Source organism: Dipodomys merriami, unplaced genomic scaffold, assembly GCF_024711535.1.
Source record: "Dipodomys merriami isolate MVZ:Mamm:240054 unplaced genomic scaffold, mDipMer1.0.p SCAF_9, whole genome shotgun sequence".
NCBI classification, from domain to species: domain Eukaryota; kingdom Metazoa; phylum Chordata; class Mammalia; order Rodentia; family Heteromyidae; genus Dipodomys; species Dipodomys merriami.
This window is the reverse complement of record NW_027206512.1, coordinates 7,897,536-7,917,993: the sequence shown is the minus strand read 5'-3', so window position 1 is coordinate 7,917,993 and position 20,458 is coordinate 7,897,536. Positions and strand designations below refer to the sequence as shown.

The following is a 20,458-nucleotide window of genomic DNA, read 5'->3' as shown; positions in this document are numbered from 1 at the left end:
AGCACATAATAGAGGTATGCATTATTTACATATATATGTGCAAGTTTATGTCTCTAAGTATAGATGTATTATATGCACAATATGTATTCTAATACATTGCCTCTTGAAATTTTTGAAAATTAAAGTAAGCTTAGACTATCTAAATAATACCAATCACTTAAAGAAAAAAAATACATTATTGGTCAGATTTCTTAAAGCCCTTAATTTTGAAAAAGGATTTTCTGCTTTTTTTTCACTAAATTATATCCATTGTTAAAGATGGTAAATTCAATTTCTATTCCACTGCTTAAAATTATAGAATGTTTATGGGTCAAAGCAAAAGATGGCTTGGTTTACTCTTTTCTTCAATATAAAGTAAGAATAATCACTTTTGATTTATTGAAGCTTTTATAATCACTTGTCAAGCATGTGATACTATGGAATGTAAAGCTATAATTTTAGAAGTAGACACAAGAATAATAGCAGTTGACTTCCTGGTTTTTCACTGTGTTGCAATAAAAATTCTTGGAAGGTAGCTTAGGAGGACACCTTTAAAAAAAAGATTTATGATGTACACTTTTAAAATCCTGAGCATAGACAAAGGTTTATGTTTGAAGTTTAGGTATATAATTAAAGTGTAAATAGACTTCTGCTTCATTTTGTTCTACTAAGGGCATTTCCTCTGCAGAGACCTGGTTGTGGCTTGTTAGCATTTCTCAGAGGGAGGGTAATGGTGGAAACAGAACTGGACAATGGACTTCACTCATAGCTCAATTGAAGACAGCACCTAGAAATTTTCTCCTTAACTATATGGCTGTATGTACTTATGTGTCTGTATGTATTTATGCCTAAGGTTTTTAAATTTTTTAAATTATTTTATTATCTATAAGTAGTTGTACAATGGAGTTACCATTTAACAAAGCAGTTTATGAATACAATATATCTTGATCAATGTCACGTCTTTCAACATTTTCACCCGTCCCTTCCTTTCCCACCCAATTAATTTTTTTTAGTTTACAAAAGTTATAAGGTTATATAAACTTGTGACCATATCAACTATCCATCTGCCCTATAGTATCTCCTCTTACTAATATCGTAACACACCTTTAAAATTTTGTCCTAGTTGATCAAACAATGAGGCTATTATTAAATAATGCAATACTATATTCAAATTTCCTTAATTTTCACCCAGCATCCTTTTTCTATCCCAGGACACCCCACTGAGACCTAGTCATTACACTACCTTGTGCTTCTCTTGACTGTTTTTCTCAGATGTTGTTTTGTTTTTGATGACTTTGAAAGTTTGGAGGAGAAATGAGCAGGCATTTGTAGAGGGTCTCCCAATCTAGATTTGCCTGATGTATTTCTCAAAATCAAACTGAGTTTGTGGCTTTTGAAGAAGGACCACAGATTTTTAAAAAATGTTCTTATCCTGTCATATCAAGAGCACATACTACACATGAGAATTACTTCTGCTAATATTAGCCTTAACTACCTGACTAGGTTAGGATCTATCACATAAAATGACTCTTACCCCATCTCCCTTGTTCCTTTTTACTTTTATTTATTTATTTATTTTTGCTATTGATAGGGAATTCAAAGCTGAAGGTTTTAAGGGATACTTTTTAGACATTAAAGAAGGAGATTAGTATTATAAATCTTTATAGGTATGAAGCACCAGTAAAAGTGAATCTAATCAACAGTGATGGATTACACAATACATCTCAGCAGGGCTACTGGTTGATTGAGTGGAGCTATGTGAAGATTCACCAAGAGGTAGACAAAATTAATATATTTTCATGCTTTTATTATATATGTTTATTTGTATTATAAATATATATGCATATATATTACAATGGTTAATTCAATGTGTCAACTTGACTGAAGCTAAAAGTTATTCACATATAAGAAGTCAAATATTACTTCTAGATGTGTCTGGCAATCTTTTCAGAAAATGTTAGCATTTAAATCAGCAAAAATAAAGCTCATTTTCACCAATGGAAGAGGTATTTTCTAATTTTCTGAGGATCTGGTAGATTCAATAAACAAAAGCAGAAGGGCAAATCTGATCTCTATTCAAGATGGGGGCATCCTCTATTTGTAGGACATTGGAGACACTGGAGTATGGGTCCTTGGAATGGAGCTGACATACTCCGTAGGCTTTTCTTGTTCTTCAGCTTACAAACTGAGCAAGGTAATTCTAATGATTATCTTCAAAATTGACAGTAACTGGACTCCATGTATTTAATTTGGCTAAGATCATCATCAGGAAATAAGCTGGCAAATTCAAGGCCAATTATATCTGTTTTGACATTTAATCTGTTCAAGAATCCAGGGCTTCAGTGCATATGTTCAAATACACAATTTTTTTTGTTAATTTTAGCCTTTAGAAGTATTTGGAACATTCAGGTAAATATCTTTAGATAATAATCCTGGCTTGCCTCCCCCCCCTTTTTTTCTCCTTTCCTTTGTTCTTTCCTTCCTTCCTTCTTTCTGTTCTTCCTTCTTTTCTTCCTCCTCCTTTCCTTCCTCTTTCTTTTCCCTTCTTCCTTCATCACTCTTTCTTTCATTGTTTTGGGTGAATTAGGGAACAAACTGCAGACCTATATTTAGGGCAAAGGTCCAAAAATATCCATAAATTCTGATGCAACCTCCCATGAATAGATTAATTTGTGTATAAGAGGTTACACAATTTCAATAAAATGAATTGATCATTGTCTTAAGAAGGAAAAAAGGCAAACTCAAACAGTATATTATTCATACTATGCAGAAGGCTTAGATGTAGGGGATAACAGTCTAAGGCCACTTTGAGCAAAACAACTTACAAGACTTATCTCAACCAACAGCTAGACTCAGTCACAAAAGCCAGTCATACCACCTACAGCAAGAAGTATAAATTCTTCTTGATCAATGGTGATCTAGACAAATGTTAAGACCCTGTCTCAAGAAAAAAAAAAAACAAGAAAAAAGACAGGAAGCATGACTCAAATGGTAGAGTGTCTATCCAGCAGGTGAGAAACCCTGAGTTCAACCCAGTATAGCCAAAAAAAAATAAAGTATGTAGGCATGTAAGTATGTAAGTATATATTTAATTCATCTGAATATCTACACTTTACAACAAAAATACCCAGATTCAGGTGTCCTTCAGAGCCTGACTTAATAATAGAAAAGCCAGATATAGTGTTTAAAGATATCTGTCTCTTAAAAGCCAATCATCAAGGAGGAACAAGATCTTAACAGTTACCATATATACCAAAACACCAACTACTTCATACACATCAAAATATTGCCCAGCAATAGTATAAGACTTAAAGATGATTTGCTAGAATCTAATGCCTGTATACATCCACACATAAAATTTACTTATCCTAATTTCTTCATTTAATTTAACTTACTAGCTTCATCAAGGGTGAGACTAGACTAGTGGGCTGCAGTCATGAGATGTTGAGGAAATCCTGGGTTCCTCCGCCTCCTCTGAATTTTCATGAGATGCAGTGCTAAGTTGCTGAAAAACTGAAATTTTTAAAAGCCATAGTAAGTCGTAAATCCTCACATGTATACAGCATAACCATTATGACACAAAAGAAGGCTGGAAAATTCGCTCTTTATACCTAGTGTAAAACATATGAACTAGAGTAAATGTTCTAAGAAACTCATGTTATATGTTTTTTATTGTGAATATACTGTACAGAAGGGTTACAGTTACATGAGTAAGGGAGGAGTTGGGGAGGTGGGGATGGAAGGGATGGTAGGGCAAAAACAAATGGGGGGGTAACAATGCTCGATAGGAAAAGAAACTCAATTTTAAAAAGTTGTTTTTATATCGTTTTGATTGTATTTGATACTGTACTTTGGGCCTTGTACTCTACCTTTTGAAACACACTTCCAGCCCCTGAAAAACTACTATCTAAATGCTGCCACTTATATTACAACTACGGTAAAATATAAACATAAAGTAAAAAACTCTAGATTTTAAGTTTGATATTTAGCAAATAAATATATGCCAACATTAACCACTTAATTTACATGAATTACACTCAATAGATAATTTTATTTTAGCTTTCAAACATCTAAATTAAAAAACTTCAACATCAACTATAAATAATACTCCTGTTTTCATTGCTTGTTCAAGTTGATTCCTACTGAAAAGTACCTTTCTATTTCAATACTCAGAAAAGTTTTAATGTGTTTCAAATCAAATGAAATTCCATTATTAAGGTTAAAAAAAAATTGTGAAACTTCAGATACAGAAGTATTTCATTTGACGTACTTTAGGGAGCTGAGACACTGCTTTAGATCAAACCCTTCTAGCACACCATTTTTACATCTTAATATATTTATTGTCTTCAGGTGCTTTTTTAAATTTGTATGTCTTTATGAAAACATTCTTACAGAACTTACAATAAGACATTATAATCATTTTTATGCTAGATATATGCAACAACTATGATGAGACATTACCATTATTTTAGTGCTAAAGATATGAAATAACTGTGAAACTAGGCTTACACAATCCACTCAGAAGAAATACAGGAAAAATGAGAAAATGGAAAAAGCATATATGTTGACTGTGTCCCTCACACAGCTCAAACATTTCATGCTAATGTATTACCATCAATATCTTTGAAAATCAATATTTATAAAATTATGAAAAATCTTGTTAGTAAGTTACCTAAAAGAACTTACTTAGTAATCGTTTCCAGTTTTGTATTCACTGAGTTGTACAACCTAACTTGGCAAGCAATACTGTTGATTAAATTCCCTCTTTACAAACCTATCAAAACATCTGATTCCAAATATGTTCAATCTGAAACTCACAATATAGGGTTCCAAAGAAGAATGAAGAGTATATAGTTTAACCAATCTATTCCTATTTTTCACCCACATCTCTCCCTAATCCTAATAATTTCTGGTTTCCAAATTCTTTTCTGCGGTTCGAAGTCCTTTAAAATATAGTTGTTTGATGTTGAATAGATGTATCTGTTGAACTAGATTGTATCTGTAGACTATTGACTGTACAAATGCAAACTTTGATTGATGGTTGCCTTAAGATAGTGTTCTAGCACAAAACTGGTGTTATTTTCATCTAAAATGGGCAGAGTAAGCCGAAAAAACACTAGAAAAATGGCAAATCCGGATATCTCAAGTCCCAATCTTGATAATCAGGGGTCAGAACAGATAATGAATAATCCAGAGGAGAGTTCCCAAATAGCTTTACAAACACTGGTGGCGAACATGATAAATGAGAAGTTTGACAACTTACAAAGCGTGATAGGGAGAGAGAGGAGGCATCCCAGAAGTTTATACAGGAATATCATAAGCGTGAGGAAGCTACTCAAAAACTGATACAGGATTTGCGTGAACAACTTGAGAATACTCAAAAAAGAGAAAGGGAGGAATGGCGTGAGCAGGCTGAGAACACTCAAAGAGAACTGCAGGAATCCCACAAACGTGAGGAAGCTAAACAAAGAGTAATACAGGAATTGAGAGACCAGGTAGAGAACACACAAAGATCACTAAAGACATCCATAGAATCCATTAAGAAAGAGCTGAAGGAAGTCAGGGAGACCACAAAGGGAATGCTGAATGGAACCCGACAGAAGGAATGGGAGTCCAAAGAAACCATATCCAATCAACTAAGTGATTTGAGGACAAACACTGAACACCAAATTAAGGAAGTAAAGAGATTCATACAAGACCTAAAACAGAGCTTCAACAAAGAACTTGAAGCCATGAAAGCTGACCAATTAGAAGGAAAAGAGATAAAAAACAAAGTAGAGAGTCTTGACAGCAGGTTAGACCATGCAGAAGATCGAATCTCAGGGATTGAAGACAGCCTAGATATTATAGAGAAAGAACATACAACCATCCAAGACAAGTCCAAGAAATATGATAGATCTATCCAACACCTGGAAGACACCATCAGAAGGCCTAACTTAAGGATAATGGGTGTAGAGGAGCACCTAGAAACAGAAGTTAATGGTCTAGGAAATTTGTTTAACAGGATCCTAGCAGAGAACTTCCCAAACATGCAAAAAGATAGGCCTATTCAGATACAAGAAGCCTTTAGAACCCCAAATAGACCAGACCAGAATAGGACATCCCACTGTCACATTATAATCCACACAGGATCAACTCAGAACAAGGAAAAGATCCTTAAAGCTGTCAGGGAGAAAAGGGTAATCACCTATAAAGGGAAACCAATTAGAATCACCTCAGATTTCTCAGCAGAGACAATCAAAGCAAGAAGAGCCTGGAATGATGTATGTCATGCCCTAAAAACAAACAACTATCAACCAAGAATACTGTACCCAGCTAAACTCTCCTTCATAACTGAAGTCCAAATAAAAACCTTCCACAGCAAAGAAAAATTGAAACAATACATCTCCACCAAACCAGCCCTACAAAAGATTCTTAAAGATGTCCTATACATAGAAAACCAACAAGACCACAATAAAGGCCAACAAACTGCACCCAAACTGAGAATCCAAGAACCATAGGAAGAACCCAGTTTTTGCAGCCCCCAAGAAGGTAGATAACATGGCAGGAACTCCCAAATACCTCTCAGTCCTATCTCTTAACGTTAACGGACTAAACTCTCCAATTAAGCGACATAGACTGTCTAGTTGGATTAAAAACAAGACCCTTCTATCTGCTGCCTGCAGGAGTCACATCTTGCCCGTAAAAACAAACACATTTTCAATGTTAAAGGCTGGAACAAAATCTACCAAGCAAACGGCCCTCATAAACAGGCGGGAGTTGCAATCCTAATATCAGATAAAATAGACTTCAAATTAAAATTCGTGAGAAGAGATAAAGAAGGTCGCTACATACTAATTAAAGGATCTCTCCTTCAGGAGGATATTACAATTCTAAATATCTATTCGCCAAACAATGGAGCACCCAAATTTATCAAAGAAACACTACTTTCCCTCAAATCCCATATAGATCCAAAGACATTAATTGTTGGGGATTTTAACACACCACTCTCCCCACTAGACAGATTAACTCGGCAAAAACTCAACAGAGAAACCGCAGATCTAAACAGCTGCATAGATCAACTAGACTTAACAGACATTTACCAAACATTTCACCCAGCAGCATCAGAATACACGTTCTTCTCAGCAGCACATGGAACGTTTTCTAAAATAGACCACATTCTAGGCCACAAAGCAAACTTGTCTAAATTCAGAAACATTGAAGTTATACCCTGCATTCTCTCTGACCACAAGGGAAAAAATTAGAACTCAACACCAAAAGCCACCAAAGAAAGTCCGGTATCACATGGAGGCTGAACAACACACTGCTGAATCAAGAGTGGGTCATGGAAGAGATTAGAAAGGAAATATAAATGTTCATGCTATTCAACAAAAATGAACACACAAATTACCAGCTCCTCTGGGACACAGCAAAGGCAGTACTCAGAGGCAAGTTTATAGCTCTGAGCTCCTACATCAACAAATTGGAGAGATCTGAAACTAGCAATTTAATGACACATCTAAACCTCCTTGAAAAAGAGCAGCAAGATAAACCCCAATCCAGTAGAAGGAAAGAAATGATCAAAATTAAATCAGAATTAAATGAATTAGAATCCAAAAAAACTATAGAAAGAATCAACAAAACAAAGAGTTGGTTCTTTGAAAAACTTAACAAAATTGACAGACTCTTCGCAAACCTTATCAGAAAAAGAAGAGAACACACCCAAATTAATAAACTCAGAGATGAGAATGGAAACATCACCACGGAAACAACCAAGATTCAGAACATTATAAGGGAATACTTCTCAAAACTTTATGCTAATAAGTTTGACAACTTGACAAAAATGGACCTCTTCCTAGCAAATATTGACATGCCAAAACTAAACCAAGATGAGTTAAACTATCTTAACAGGCCCATATCAAGCATTGAAATAGAAACAGCAATAAGAGACCTCCCAGCTAAGAAAAGTCCAGGACGAGATGGTTTTACAGCGGAATTTTACAAGGCCTTCAAAGCAGAGCTCACACCAATTCTCCTCCAACTCTTCAATGAAATTGAAAGAGAAAGCTCACTACCGAACACATTCTATGAAGCCATCATAACCCTCATCCCAAAACCAGGCAGGGACTCATCAAAGAAAGAGAACTATAGACCCATTTCTTTGATGAACATTGATGCAAAACTTCTCAACAAAATTTTGGCCAATCGACTTCAACAATTCATCCAAAAAATCATACACCACGATCAAACAGGATTCATTTCAGGGATGCAAAGCTGGTTCAATATATGCAAATCAATTAATATTATTCATCACATCAACAGGAGCAACAACAAGGACCACATGGTTATCTCAATAGACGAAGAAAAAGCATTCGACAAGATCCAACACCCCTTTATGATGAAGGTTTTGGAAAAATTAGGAATCCATGGAACATTCCTCAATACAATAAAGGCTGTATATAACAAACCTACAGCCAGCATTATACTCAATGGTGAAAAACTAAAGCCATTTCCTCTTAACTCAGGAACAAGACAAGGATGCCCACTCTCTCCACTTCTCTTCAATCTAGTATTAGAATGCCTAGCTACAGCAATAAGACAAGATGCAGACATAAAGGGGATCCAAATAGGGAAAGAAGAAATAAAACTCTCCCTCTTTGCAGATGACATGATCTTGTATTTAAAGAATCCCATAGACTCCACTCCCAAATTACTCAAGCTGATTCAAAACTTTGGCAAAGTAGCAGGTTATAAAATTAACCCCCCAAAATTAATGGCTTTTCTGTATGCCAACAATGAGAAAAGTGTGGCTGAAATTAGGAAAGCAACTCCATTTGTAATAGCCCCACAAAAATAAAATACCTAGGAATTAACTTAACTAAAGAAGTGAAGGACCTCTATGATGAAAATTTTAAAATCTTGAAAAAGGAAATCAACACAGAATTTAAAAAATGGCAAAACCTCGCATGCTCCTGGATTGGCAAGATTAACATAGTGAAAATGGCAATACTTCCCAAGGCTATCTACAAATTCAACGCGATACCTATCAAAATTCCACCCTCATTCTTCAAGGAAATAGAAGAGGCAATCCAAAAATTCATATGGAACAATAAAAGACCCCGAATAGCAAAAACGCTCCTCAACGGAAAGAACACTGCTGGAGGAATATCAATACCAAATTTCAAACTCTACTATAAAGCCATAGTAATCAAAACAGCTTGGTATTGGCATAAGAACAGACCTCAGGACCAATGGAATAGAATTGAAAACCCAGAAATGAACCTACAAACCTATAGCCATCTAATCTTCGATAAGGAAGCTAAAACAATAGAATGGAAGAAAGACAGCCTCTTCAGTAAATGGTGCTGGCAAAATTGGTTAACTACATGTAGAAAACTAAAGCTAGATCCTTATATATCACCCTGCACCAGAATCAACTCCAAATGGATCAAAGACCTTGAACTCAAAGCAGACACTCTGAAAACATAACAGGATGGAATAGGAGAAACCCTAGGTCTCCTTGGCTCAGGCCGAAATTTTCTGAATAGAGACTCGGAAACACAACAAATCAAAGAAAGGTTGGACAAATGGGATTGCATAAGGTTGCAGAGCTTCTGCAGGGCAAATGACATAGCTAGCAAGATCAATAGAAAGCTCACCGATTGGGAGAAGATCTTTACTAGCCATACAACGGACAAGGGTCTCATATCTAAAATATACTTGGAACTCAAAAAATTAAACCACCCAACAACAAATCCTCAAAGAAACAACTGCCCAATAAATAAGTGGGCGAAAGACTTAAAGAGAAGCTTCTCTGAAGAAGAAAGAAGGATGGCCAATAGACACATGAAGAAATGTTCAACATCCCTAGCCATAAAAGAAATGCAAATCAAAACAACATTGAGATATCACCTCACTCCAGTTAGAACAGCAAAAATCAAGAACTCTAACAACAACAGATGCTGGAGGGGATGTGGACAGAAAGGAACCTTACTTCATTGTTGGTGGGAATGTAAACTTGTTCAACCACTTTGGAAAGCAGTATGGAGGTTCCTCAAAAGACTTCACATAGATCTCCCCTATGATCCAGCAATCCCACTTTTGGGCATTTACCCAAATGTTTACAAACAAGACCACACTAAAGCTACCAGCACAACTATGTTTATTGCAGCATTATTTACCATAGCTAAGATATGGAACCAACCCAGCAGCCCCTCAGTAGATGAATGGATCAAGAAAATGTGGTATATATACACAATGGAATTCTAAGCATCCATCTGAAAGAATGACATTTCCCCATTTGTTAGGAAATGGAAAGGCTTGGAAAAAATTATATTAAGTGAAGTAAGCCAGGCCCAAAGAAACATAGGTCCCATGGTTTCCCTTATTTGCAATATCTAGTATAGGTATGAGTCAAGCGGAAAAGGTCAGATAATGTGATGTTAGGAAAATGAACCCTTAAATATGTATTTTAATGTTTTCGTTTCTTTCATGCATGTTTTTCTAACGCATTTATAAGATCATTTCTTTGTTGCTTTGTATGTCCCTCCCCCACAGTGTAACCCCCGCTTTCACTTTATTTGATGTCAGTATAACATGTGGAGGAGATGGGGACAAACAAGTCGTTTAAGGATTCAGGTGGACCTGTTGCAACAAGGAGAATTACAAAATGTCATGTCAAAGCAAGCTTTACAATGTCGGTGTGGGGGGGGGTATGATTGGGTGGGGGGGGACGGGGGAGGCTGGGAAGGGAGGTGAAGTGTAAACAAATGTGGAGGCTGCAATGCTTGGTAAGAAATGTATGCATTATCCTGCCAATGTAATTGCAACCCCTCTGTACAGTATGCTCTCAAATAAAATAAAATAAAATTTAAATTAAAAAAAAAAGAATATATAGTTTAAATGTCATTTACCTGTGCACCAATGGCTCCCGCCTGTAATACCAGCTATTCATGAGGCTGAGATGGAAAGACTTTTGGTCTGAAGCCAACCTAAGCAGAAGGACCTAGAGACATTTTCTCTAAAAAAATAATTAACAAAACAACAGGGCTGGGGATATGGTTCAAATGGTAGAAAACCAGTGGAATAACCAATCAAACAGTCTGAGCAATCATAAAGCCCTGAGTTGAAATCCAAGTACCATCAAAAAAATTATAAAGACAAATAAATGTTCCTTACATTGAGATATCTAAGAACATTTAAAGATCATCTTAAATAATCTTTTTAAAGCTGTATAGACTTACAAATCACATTTGCTTACTGATTGCATTAGAAATATAAAATGTATAAAAATTCAATGCAAGAAAATGCATGTGCTTTTCATATACAAGTGAATCTCAAACTGTCTAAAATGATCCCAATTTTCCAATCCTAATTGCAAAAGAAAATATATTGACACAGTAAAAGGAGTGGCCCAGAAATGTATTTAAAAGTTTTCTGCATCTCACAACTGAAGATGAGTTATCCCAGAGAAAAGTAAAGAGCTCCATGCCAATCTGGCTCAATTTCTTTCAGTCCATCTATCCCTCTTCATTGTCCTCTCTCCTAAAGACTCTGCTTATTAAATCAACTGTATTAGCTTTCATTTACTGTAACATACAAGAATGAACAAGCTTAATGCAGAAACTTTATTTTTGCTGGCAATTCCAGGGATTTCAGTCCAAGTTCACTGAGCTCATTGCCTTTGGGCCTGTGTTGAAAAAATAAAGTATCATACCAGGGAGTATATGGCAAAGGAAGCTGCTTACCTCCTACCAGCTAGGAAGAAAAGCCTTTGTCCCAAATTCCCTCCAATGACCCACTAGGCTCCACCTCAAAAGATTTCACCACTTCTCAGTAGCATAACAGGGTAACAAACAAGCCTTCGATACATGGGTCTTGTCAGGACAATCCCAATCATGAGTCTTTGAATTTCACCTGAAAGGCTTTGTCTTCTGGAAAGCTACACAGAAGATGGAAAAAATGGCTCCTTGAATATGTGTTACTTAGAGCAGGTATGAAAACAAAGAAGCTGCCATATCTGCAGCAAGTACAGTATACTGTGACAGCATTGATGAACATTCTAGCCTGTCATCAAAGTCCTATTTCATCTTTCTAGTATATAAAATATATATGTATGCTTTTATTATATATGTATATATATTATATAATGTATTATATATATATATATATATATATATATATATATATAAAATCAAAGCATTACAAAAAAAAGTGAGTTCCAGCTTAAACAGGGTCTCAGTCCTAATCATAACTCCTCCAACAGGCAATTGAATCAAACATTTTAACATATGAAAACTATTGGGCCACAGAACAAATAACCAAAATCATTCATAGAACATAGAAGAAAAGAAAACCAAGTTGCAAAGACTATATACGCTCATCAAACTTCTTTGGCACCACTGTCTCAAGAAAACTGGATTCTATTATAAAATTATTTTTTATTTGTTTTTTTATTTTTGTTATTTTTTGCAAACTAGTAGATATTTTCAATTAAAAGAAAAATCCATGATCTGTGGGGTATCTGTATTTTTAGAATATACAAACCTTGCTTCAGAAAGGCTGTATAGGAATGGAACACACACACACACACACACACACACACACACACACACACACACACACATCTCTTCTATTCAGAAATTTACTCTGACCCAATGTAAATGTAAAATGTCATTGTCCACCTTTTTATTACATTTTTTTCTGCATCTAAAAGTTTATGAGTTCATTGATGGTTCTTTTGTTTGAGAAAGTATAAAGAACTCTTTATGCTAAGATATGTTGGAGCCCAGTTGTACACATGAAAAGTTACATTCCACTGCAAAATACAATTTAAAAAATGAAACTGTAAGGAGACAGTGAGGCGTGGAGATGAAAATAAAATGCAATTGAAGATGGCTTCAAGAACTTAAGTAGAGACTGGGAAGTTGGCTCAGTGGTAGAGCGCTTGCCTTGCATGCATGAGGCCCTGGGTTCGATTCCTCAGCACCACATAAGCAGAAGAAAAAAAAGTAAGCCAGAAGTGGCACTGTAGCTCAAGTGGTAGAATGCTAACCTTGAGCTGAAGAGCTAAGGAACAGAGCCCAGGCCCAGAGTTCAGGCCCACGACAGGACCCCACCCCACCACCCAAAAAAAGAACTTAAATAGAAGATGGGCTTCAGGTATAAGACATCCAGCAAGATGGTCTCTTTCAAAAAAAACAGCTGAAGTATTTGAAAATTCCTAAATAATTTCAAGTTGCTGCAACTTTCTGACCCTTCTTTGTTTGTCTCCCCACATGCCATCAAAGTCTAGTTGATAAGAAAAGGATTGTAGTGGCCAAAAAGAAAAGGACTTCCTCAAATATTGAAGGAAACTACAGAAGTCAAGATGACAGAAAGAGAAGAAATGGTGATCAGAGGTTTACATCTAATAACAACTATACAATCAGAACAAACAGAGATTAATGATCTCTCCTAGAGACACACACACACACACACACACACACACACACACACACACACACACACACACACACACACACACACACACACACACACACACACAGCGCCTGTAAAACATTGAGAAAAGTGCTGACTCTCTCCTGGAAGAGAAGATGAGATAGAATGCTGTTTAGAATAATGGGATGCCAGAGTATAGAGAATTTTACAAAAAGAAAATTTACTAAAGAGGGAAGGATTAACATGGAAGAGACAGGAGAGGGAAAAAATAAAGAAAGAAGGAAGGAAACATAGGAGGGAATAAAGGAAAAAGAAGAAAGACAAAGGTAAACAGGGTTTAATTTTTTCTCTCTTTGTTAAGTCAGAAGTAAGGTGTTTACAGTGTGACCAGAATTGTTAAACTTACATTGAAGAGATCATGGTTTATTAAACCCCAAAACACTGGTAGAATTCACTGGGCTGAATCTTCCCCACCATAAAAAAAGTACAAGGTAAATTCCAGAGGTTAAGTTCCAGCCTAGTGTTGTACAACTCTTACTAATAATTATCATGAATTGTATCCCACTCTCTCCAGTACCATTCAATTTTGGAAGGTTTTCTTTAGAAAAAACCAGTGGCTCACACCCATAATCCTAGTTACTCAGGAAGCTGAAAGCTGAAAGGCAGTTCAAAGCCAGTCTGGATAGGAAAGTAACAAAATCCTTATCTCCATTTAAGCACCAAAAAAGCTATGGTTGGAGCTATGGTTCAAGTGGTAGAGAGCTATCCTTGAGCAAAAATGCTTAGAGACAGCACTTTGCCCTGATTTCAAGGCCCAGAACTGGCCCAGCACAGAAAAAAGGAAAGAAAGGAAACATAGCTTAGAAGAAAAGCTTCCTACTTACAGGAGTATTAGGAACAGCATGGTTGAAAGAAGCAAAGGTGACTATCTCTACTGATAGAAATTCCCTTGGTTGATAATTGTAATTTTTCCCAATTCATGAACTGTTTCCTCAAAATTCCCTCTGAATAACTGTGCTCTAGAGCTGGAAAAAATCTAGAGTAGGATCTAGAAGTAGGATGAACATGGCCATACCCCATGCATCTCAAAGCCCACCTTATCGTTAAAAAAAAGAGAGAGAGAAAAAAAAACTCTGGAAGTCATTTAAATGATATCAAAAAAACACATTATCAGGGAGCCTACAGGCTGTGCATCTGAACTGTTTGGTGTACCTCCTCTTGTGAACTCATCTTGCTGTAGTGTATGTGTGTGTGTTGTCAGAATTTTTATAGTTACATATAATATTTTATACTAAGTTAAAACAGCAGCAAGAGGAGAGAAGATAGAGGCATCTCCACTTTTACTGCAATGGCATAAATATCTAAAGACAAGTGTTTTTCAATCCATTTGTACTTGAAAATTGATGACTGAGACGGTCAACACAGAGATATGAGAAAATGAGTTCTAGTAGGGCTGAGATAATACAAAAAGAGGCAGGAAAACTTCATAGAAGACAAAGGATTTATTTCTCCTGGAGTGATGGAGGGATCAAAGGTTCTCCACATAAACCAGTGATATTTGGGAAGGAGAAAGGGTAGGTTAGAAACAAAAAAAAAAAAAAAAAAAAGAGGAGGAACACAGAATCTTGAACCTATGAAGGACATTTCAAAGATGGACAGTGAGAAGAGCACCACGCAACTCCATTTACCCTTATCACGATGATTCTAATGCAGATCATCTAAGTAAATAGTTTTCTAATTCATGACATTTTGCTCCTGCCCATGCATTGTCTAATCTCTACCACCAAAACCAGATTATCTTCTGAAACACGACCAGATTCCTTATTCTTTCTAAAATCATTAAGAGTTTTCTTAGCATATAAGTCAAACACACAGGCTGCAGACATTCTGCAGCCTCTTGCCCATCTCTTCCAATTGTTCTTCTGGCCTCTTACTGGATGCCCTGCCCAAGTCTCATTTAAAAGACTTCCTGGTCCCTTCTCAAGATCTTAACAGTTCCTATTCCCTCTTCCTGCACAACCTTGTACTAGCTTTTTGCTTTTCTGAAAGAAATCAATTCAATTTATTGTTTTTTCACATATATTTTTAATTGTAATAATACTGTACAAAGGGGTCACAGTTACATGAGTAGAGTAATGAGTACATTTCCTATCAAGCATTGTTACCTCCTCCTTTGTTTTTCCCCTACCATCCTTTCCCTCCCTACCTTCCCAACTCCTCCCTCCACCCCCTACCTGGAACTATAAAGTTTGTTTTCAACATAGTGTCTTGTACATCTCACTGTTACAATAGGACAACCTGTATTCTTATTTAAGCATTTTGTTATATCCCTTCCCCTCCCCAAATTATAAAAATGTACATATAAGATGTAGGACACTGGAATCAGATACAGTGAAAACAGGAATTATACCAGGGGAAGAACATACAAAAGAAACAAAAAAATTCACATAGTACATTGTAATTAAAAACAATAGCAAGAAAGAAAACAAAGGGCTGGGAAGGTGGCTCAGCGGTAGAGCACTTGTCTTGCCTGCCTGAGGCACTGGGTTCGATTCCTCAGCACCACATAAGCAGGAAAAAAAAAGCCAGAAGTGGGGCTGTGGCTCAAGTGGTAGAGCACTAGTCTTGAGCTGAAGAGCTGAGGGACAGCGCCCAGGCCCAGAGTTCATGCCCAGGACTGGATTCCCCCAAGAAAGAAAGAAAGAAAGAAAGAAAGAAAGAAAGAAAGAAAGAAAGAAAGAAAGAAAGAAAGGAAAGAAAGAAAGAAAGAAAGAAAGAAAGAAAGAAAGAAAGAAAGAAAGAAAGAAAGGAAGGAAGGAAGGAAGGAAGGAAGGAAGGAAGGAAGGAAGGAAGGAAGGAAAGAAAGAAAGAAAGAAAGAAAGAAAGAAAGAAAGAAAGAAAGAAAGAAAGAAAGAAAGAAAGAAAGAAAGAAAGAAAGGAAAGAAAGAAAGAAAGAAAGAAAGAAAGAAAGAAAGAAAGAAAGAAAAGAAGAAAGATTCAACGCGATACCTATCAAAATTCCACCCTCATTCTTCAAGGAAATAGAGGAGGCAATCCAAAAATTCATATGGAACAATAAAAGACCCCGAATAGCAAAAACGCTCCTCAACGGAAAGAACACTGCTGGAGGAATATCAATACCAAATTTCAAACTCTACTATAAAGCCATAGTAATCAAAACAGCTTGGTATTGGCATAAGAACAGACCTCAGGACCAATGGAATAGAATTGAAAACCCAGAAATGAACCTACAGACCTATAGCCATCTAATCTTCGATAAGGAAGCTAAAACAATAGAATGGAAGAAAGACAGCCTCTTCAGTAAATGGTGCTGGCAAAATTGGTTAACTACATGTGGAAAACTAAAGCTAGATCCTTATATATCACCCTGCACCAGAATCAACTCCAAATGGATCAAAGACCTTGAACTCAAAGCAGACACTCTGAAAACATTACAGGATGGAATAGGAGAAACCCTAGGTCTCCTTGGCTCAGGTCGAAATTTTCTGAATAGAGACCCGGAAGCACAACAAATCAAAGAAAGGTTGGACAAATGGGATTGCATAAGATTGCAGAGCTTCTGCAGGGCAAATGACATAGCTGGCAAGATCAATAGAAAGCCCACCGATTGGGAGAAGATCTTTACTAGCCATACAACGGACAAGGGTCTCATATCTAAAATATACTTGGAACTCAAAAAATTAAACCACCCAACAACAAATCCTCAAAGAATCAACTGCCCAATAAATAAGTGGGCGAAAGACTTAAAGAGAAGCTTCTCTGAAGAAGAAAGAAGGATGGCCAATAGACACATGAAGAAATGTTCAACATCCCTAGCCATAAAAGAAATGCAAATCAAAACAACATTGAGATATCACCTCACTCCAGTTAGAACAGCAAAAATCAAGAACTCTAACAACAACAGATGCTGGAGGGGATGTGGACAGAAAGGAACCTTACTTCATTGTTGGTGGGAATGTAAACTTGTTCAACCACTTTGGAAAGCAGTATGGAGGTTCCTCAGAAGACTTCACATAGATCTCCCCTATGATCCAGCAATCCCACTTTTGGGCATTTACCCAAATGTTTACAAACAAGACCACACTCAAGCTAGCAGCACAACTATGTTTATTGCAGCATTATTTACCATAGCTAAGATATGGAACCAACCCAGCAGCCCCTCAGTAGATGAATGGATCAAGAAAATGTGGTATATATACACAATGGAATTCTATGCCTCCATCAGAAAGAATGACATTTCCCCATTTGTTAGGAAATGGAAAGGTTTGGAAAAAATTATATTAAGTGAAGTAAGCCAGGCCCAAAGAAGCATAGGTCCCATGGTTTCCCTTATTTGCAATATCTAGTATAGGTATAAGTCAAGCGGAAAAGGTCAGATAATGTGATGTTAGGAAAATGAACCCTTAAATATGTATTTTAATGTTTTCGTTTCTTTCATGCATGTGTTTCTAACGCATTTATAAGATTATTTCTTTGTTGCTTTGTATGTCCCTCCCCCACAGTGTAACCCCCGCTTTCACTATATTTGATGTCAGTATAACATGTGGAGGAGATGGGGACAAACAAGTCGTTTAAGGATTCAGGTGGACCTGTTGCAACAATGAGAAGTACAAAATGTCATGTCAAAACCAGCTTTACAATGTCGGTGTGGGGGGGGAGGGGGGTATAATGGGGTGGGGGGAGGGGGGTAAAATTGGGTGGGGGGAGGGGGGAGGCGGGGAAGGGAAGTGAAGGGTAAACAAAGGAGGAGGCTGCAATGCTTGGTAAGAAATGTATGCATTATCCTGCCCATGTAATTGTAGCCCCCCTGTACAGTATGTTCTCAAATAAAATAAAATACAATTAAAAAAAAAAAAGAAAAGAAAAGAAGAAAGAAAGAAAAGAGAGAGAGAGAAAGAAAGGAAGAAAGGAAGGAAGAAAGGGAAGGAAGGAAGGAAGGAAGGAAGGAAGGAAGGAAGGAAGGAAGGAAGGAAGGAAGGAAGGAAGGAAGGAAGAAAGAAAACAAAAACCACTTGTGTCCCTGTCTTGGGGCTCATCATCTTATATGGTCATATGTACATAATTGTTCGTGCTTTTGTATAACTATATCTGTTTGTCATTTGTGTCTCCAGCCAAAGAGGATATACTTATACTGACCCTCATCATCATGTTTAAATTCCTGTCACTCCCTCCCCCCGCTCCCTCTCCTCTCTCTCTCTCTCTCACTCATCTCTCTCTCATACACACACACACACACACACACACACACACACACACACACACACACACACACACACACACACACACACACACACACACACACACACACACACACACGCTCTCCTCCCTCTCTCAGGTCCTCAGTGTGCTTCATCCTGCTTTATTTTACTCACAGCAGCTAACATTATCTAAAAGAGCATTCTTGCTGGGAATGTAGCTCAGTGGCACAGCTCCTGCTTTCCTTGTGCAACATCCTGGGTTTGATCTCCAGCACCACAAAAAGAAACCAAAAACAATGAAAGTGTACTTATCTGTGGAGGAAGAAATAATATGCCAACAGGACCTAAATGAAGACCATATCACATCTATGAGTCAACTCAAGAACAACAACAAAAACAAAAATATCACCATTAAGCTATAAAATAAAACCATATAGCCAAAAAAAAAAAGATTAGCCACACTATTCAATTTTGTTCAAAGAACAGTTGCCGAAAACCAGGAGTAGATGTGGTTACTAATTATTTTTAAAGACTTCTAATTACTTGCACTAAAAGAGAATGCACTGAAAGCAATTAATTTGTAAATAAAGTAGTTTCAAAGAGAACTGAAAGCTATTTTCTTCAAGCCATTTTTTTAAAAAGAATTGTAAAAGCAAAAATCCTTTCAATAAAATTCCATTCAATGTCATTGTATTTGCTACTAGTTGCTTTTCAAATAACTGGAATAAAATTCCTGAAATGAGACAAGTAACACATCAACCTACAATCCAGTAGAAAATCAGCCAGCAATTCACTTAGTCATTATTTACTAATAAATACAAGGACCTGGGGACAAAGAGATGAAAACAGAAATCAGCTAGTGCATTGGCACAGCTCATAAGCCAAAAAAAGCTACAGGACAGCAAAACAACAAATGCAGATGGAGGTCCAAGAAGAGAATCACAGGGACTAATAAAAAAAAAACAGACAGCTGCCTGCTGGGAGGAAGAAGGTTGTGCAATTGGGAATTGTTGATGTCTATTCATTTGCAATATTATTCTTTCAAAGACCTGCTTAGTATGCCACCCCAGCCAAGCATCAAGCACTCTTTCCTAAGCAGCACAGAAGAGCCACTCCATAAATTCTGGCCAAATGAATAGCTAAAACTTCATGCTCTCTGCAAAGCAGGTCCATATATAAAAGCTCCAAAGTCCATTAAGACACAGTCAAGTGTTTATTCATGAAGAGTTGAGCAGTTTCAGCCTATAATTTCCCTTCTGGAAAGTGGGCCCTTCTTTATCTACACAAAATCACTTACCCTTTTCCATCATCAATCATTTATTGAGTTCCTGTATCTTACTTAGTTGGATATAGTGAAATAAGATAATTGTTCCACCTTCCTAGGTCTTAAAATTCACAAGTGAGCAAAGGCTTTCAAATCAATTATATCAAAAGTCACAAAGAAAATTTCATATTGTCTCAAGTATTAAGCATAGAATAAAAATGAGAAAATAAATGAGAGAGAACTTAATTCCTTTTGTAGTCAAAGAAGGTGTCTTCAATTCTATTCATCTAGAAACAGAGCTTAGGACAAAGGTTCAAGTGTACAGTTCACCAGAATGGTAGAAGAAATATCAGTAGGGGTGTGAAATGAAGACAACTAGAATTCTTTATCAAGACAGTAAGTATTATGAGCAACTTTTTTCAATCCCACTGAGGAAACTCAGAAGTATTCTAAACCAGACCCTATTTATTGGCCATTGGAGAGACAATTCCCCAGTAATTCTGGTTCGCTAGACAGCAAAGAGAGGTACAGGCAGGAGGGAGGCAGAAAGTACTCCAAGAAATTCCATTTCTGGTGG

The 20,458-nt window shown here is 36.7% G+C and overlaps 1 protein-coding gene across 5 annotated transcripts in view; it reads right to left on the bottom strand.

Annotated features, from left to right (window-relative positions):
- Positions 1–20,458, bottom strand: part of Pdgfc (platelet derived growth factor C) — a 222,799-nt gene that overhangs the window by 152,249 nt on the left and 50,092 nt on the right. The window contains exon 1 of one of the 5 annotated variants that reach the window (XM_070012376.1): positions 3,375–3,443. The exons of the other annotated variants lie outside the window; for them this stretch is intronic. The gene's annotated coding sequence lies outside the window, so the exon portion shown is untranslated. Of the gene's footprint in view, positions 1–3,374; positions 3,444–20,458 lie in introns of those variants that run through there. 5 annotated transcript variants of the gene reach the window in all.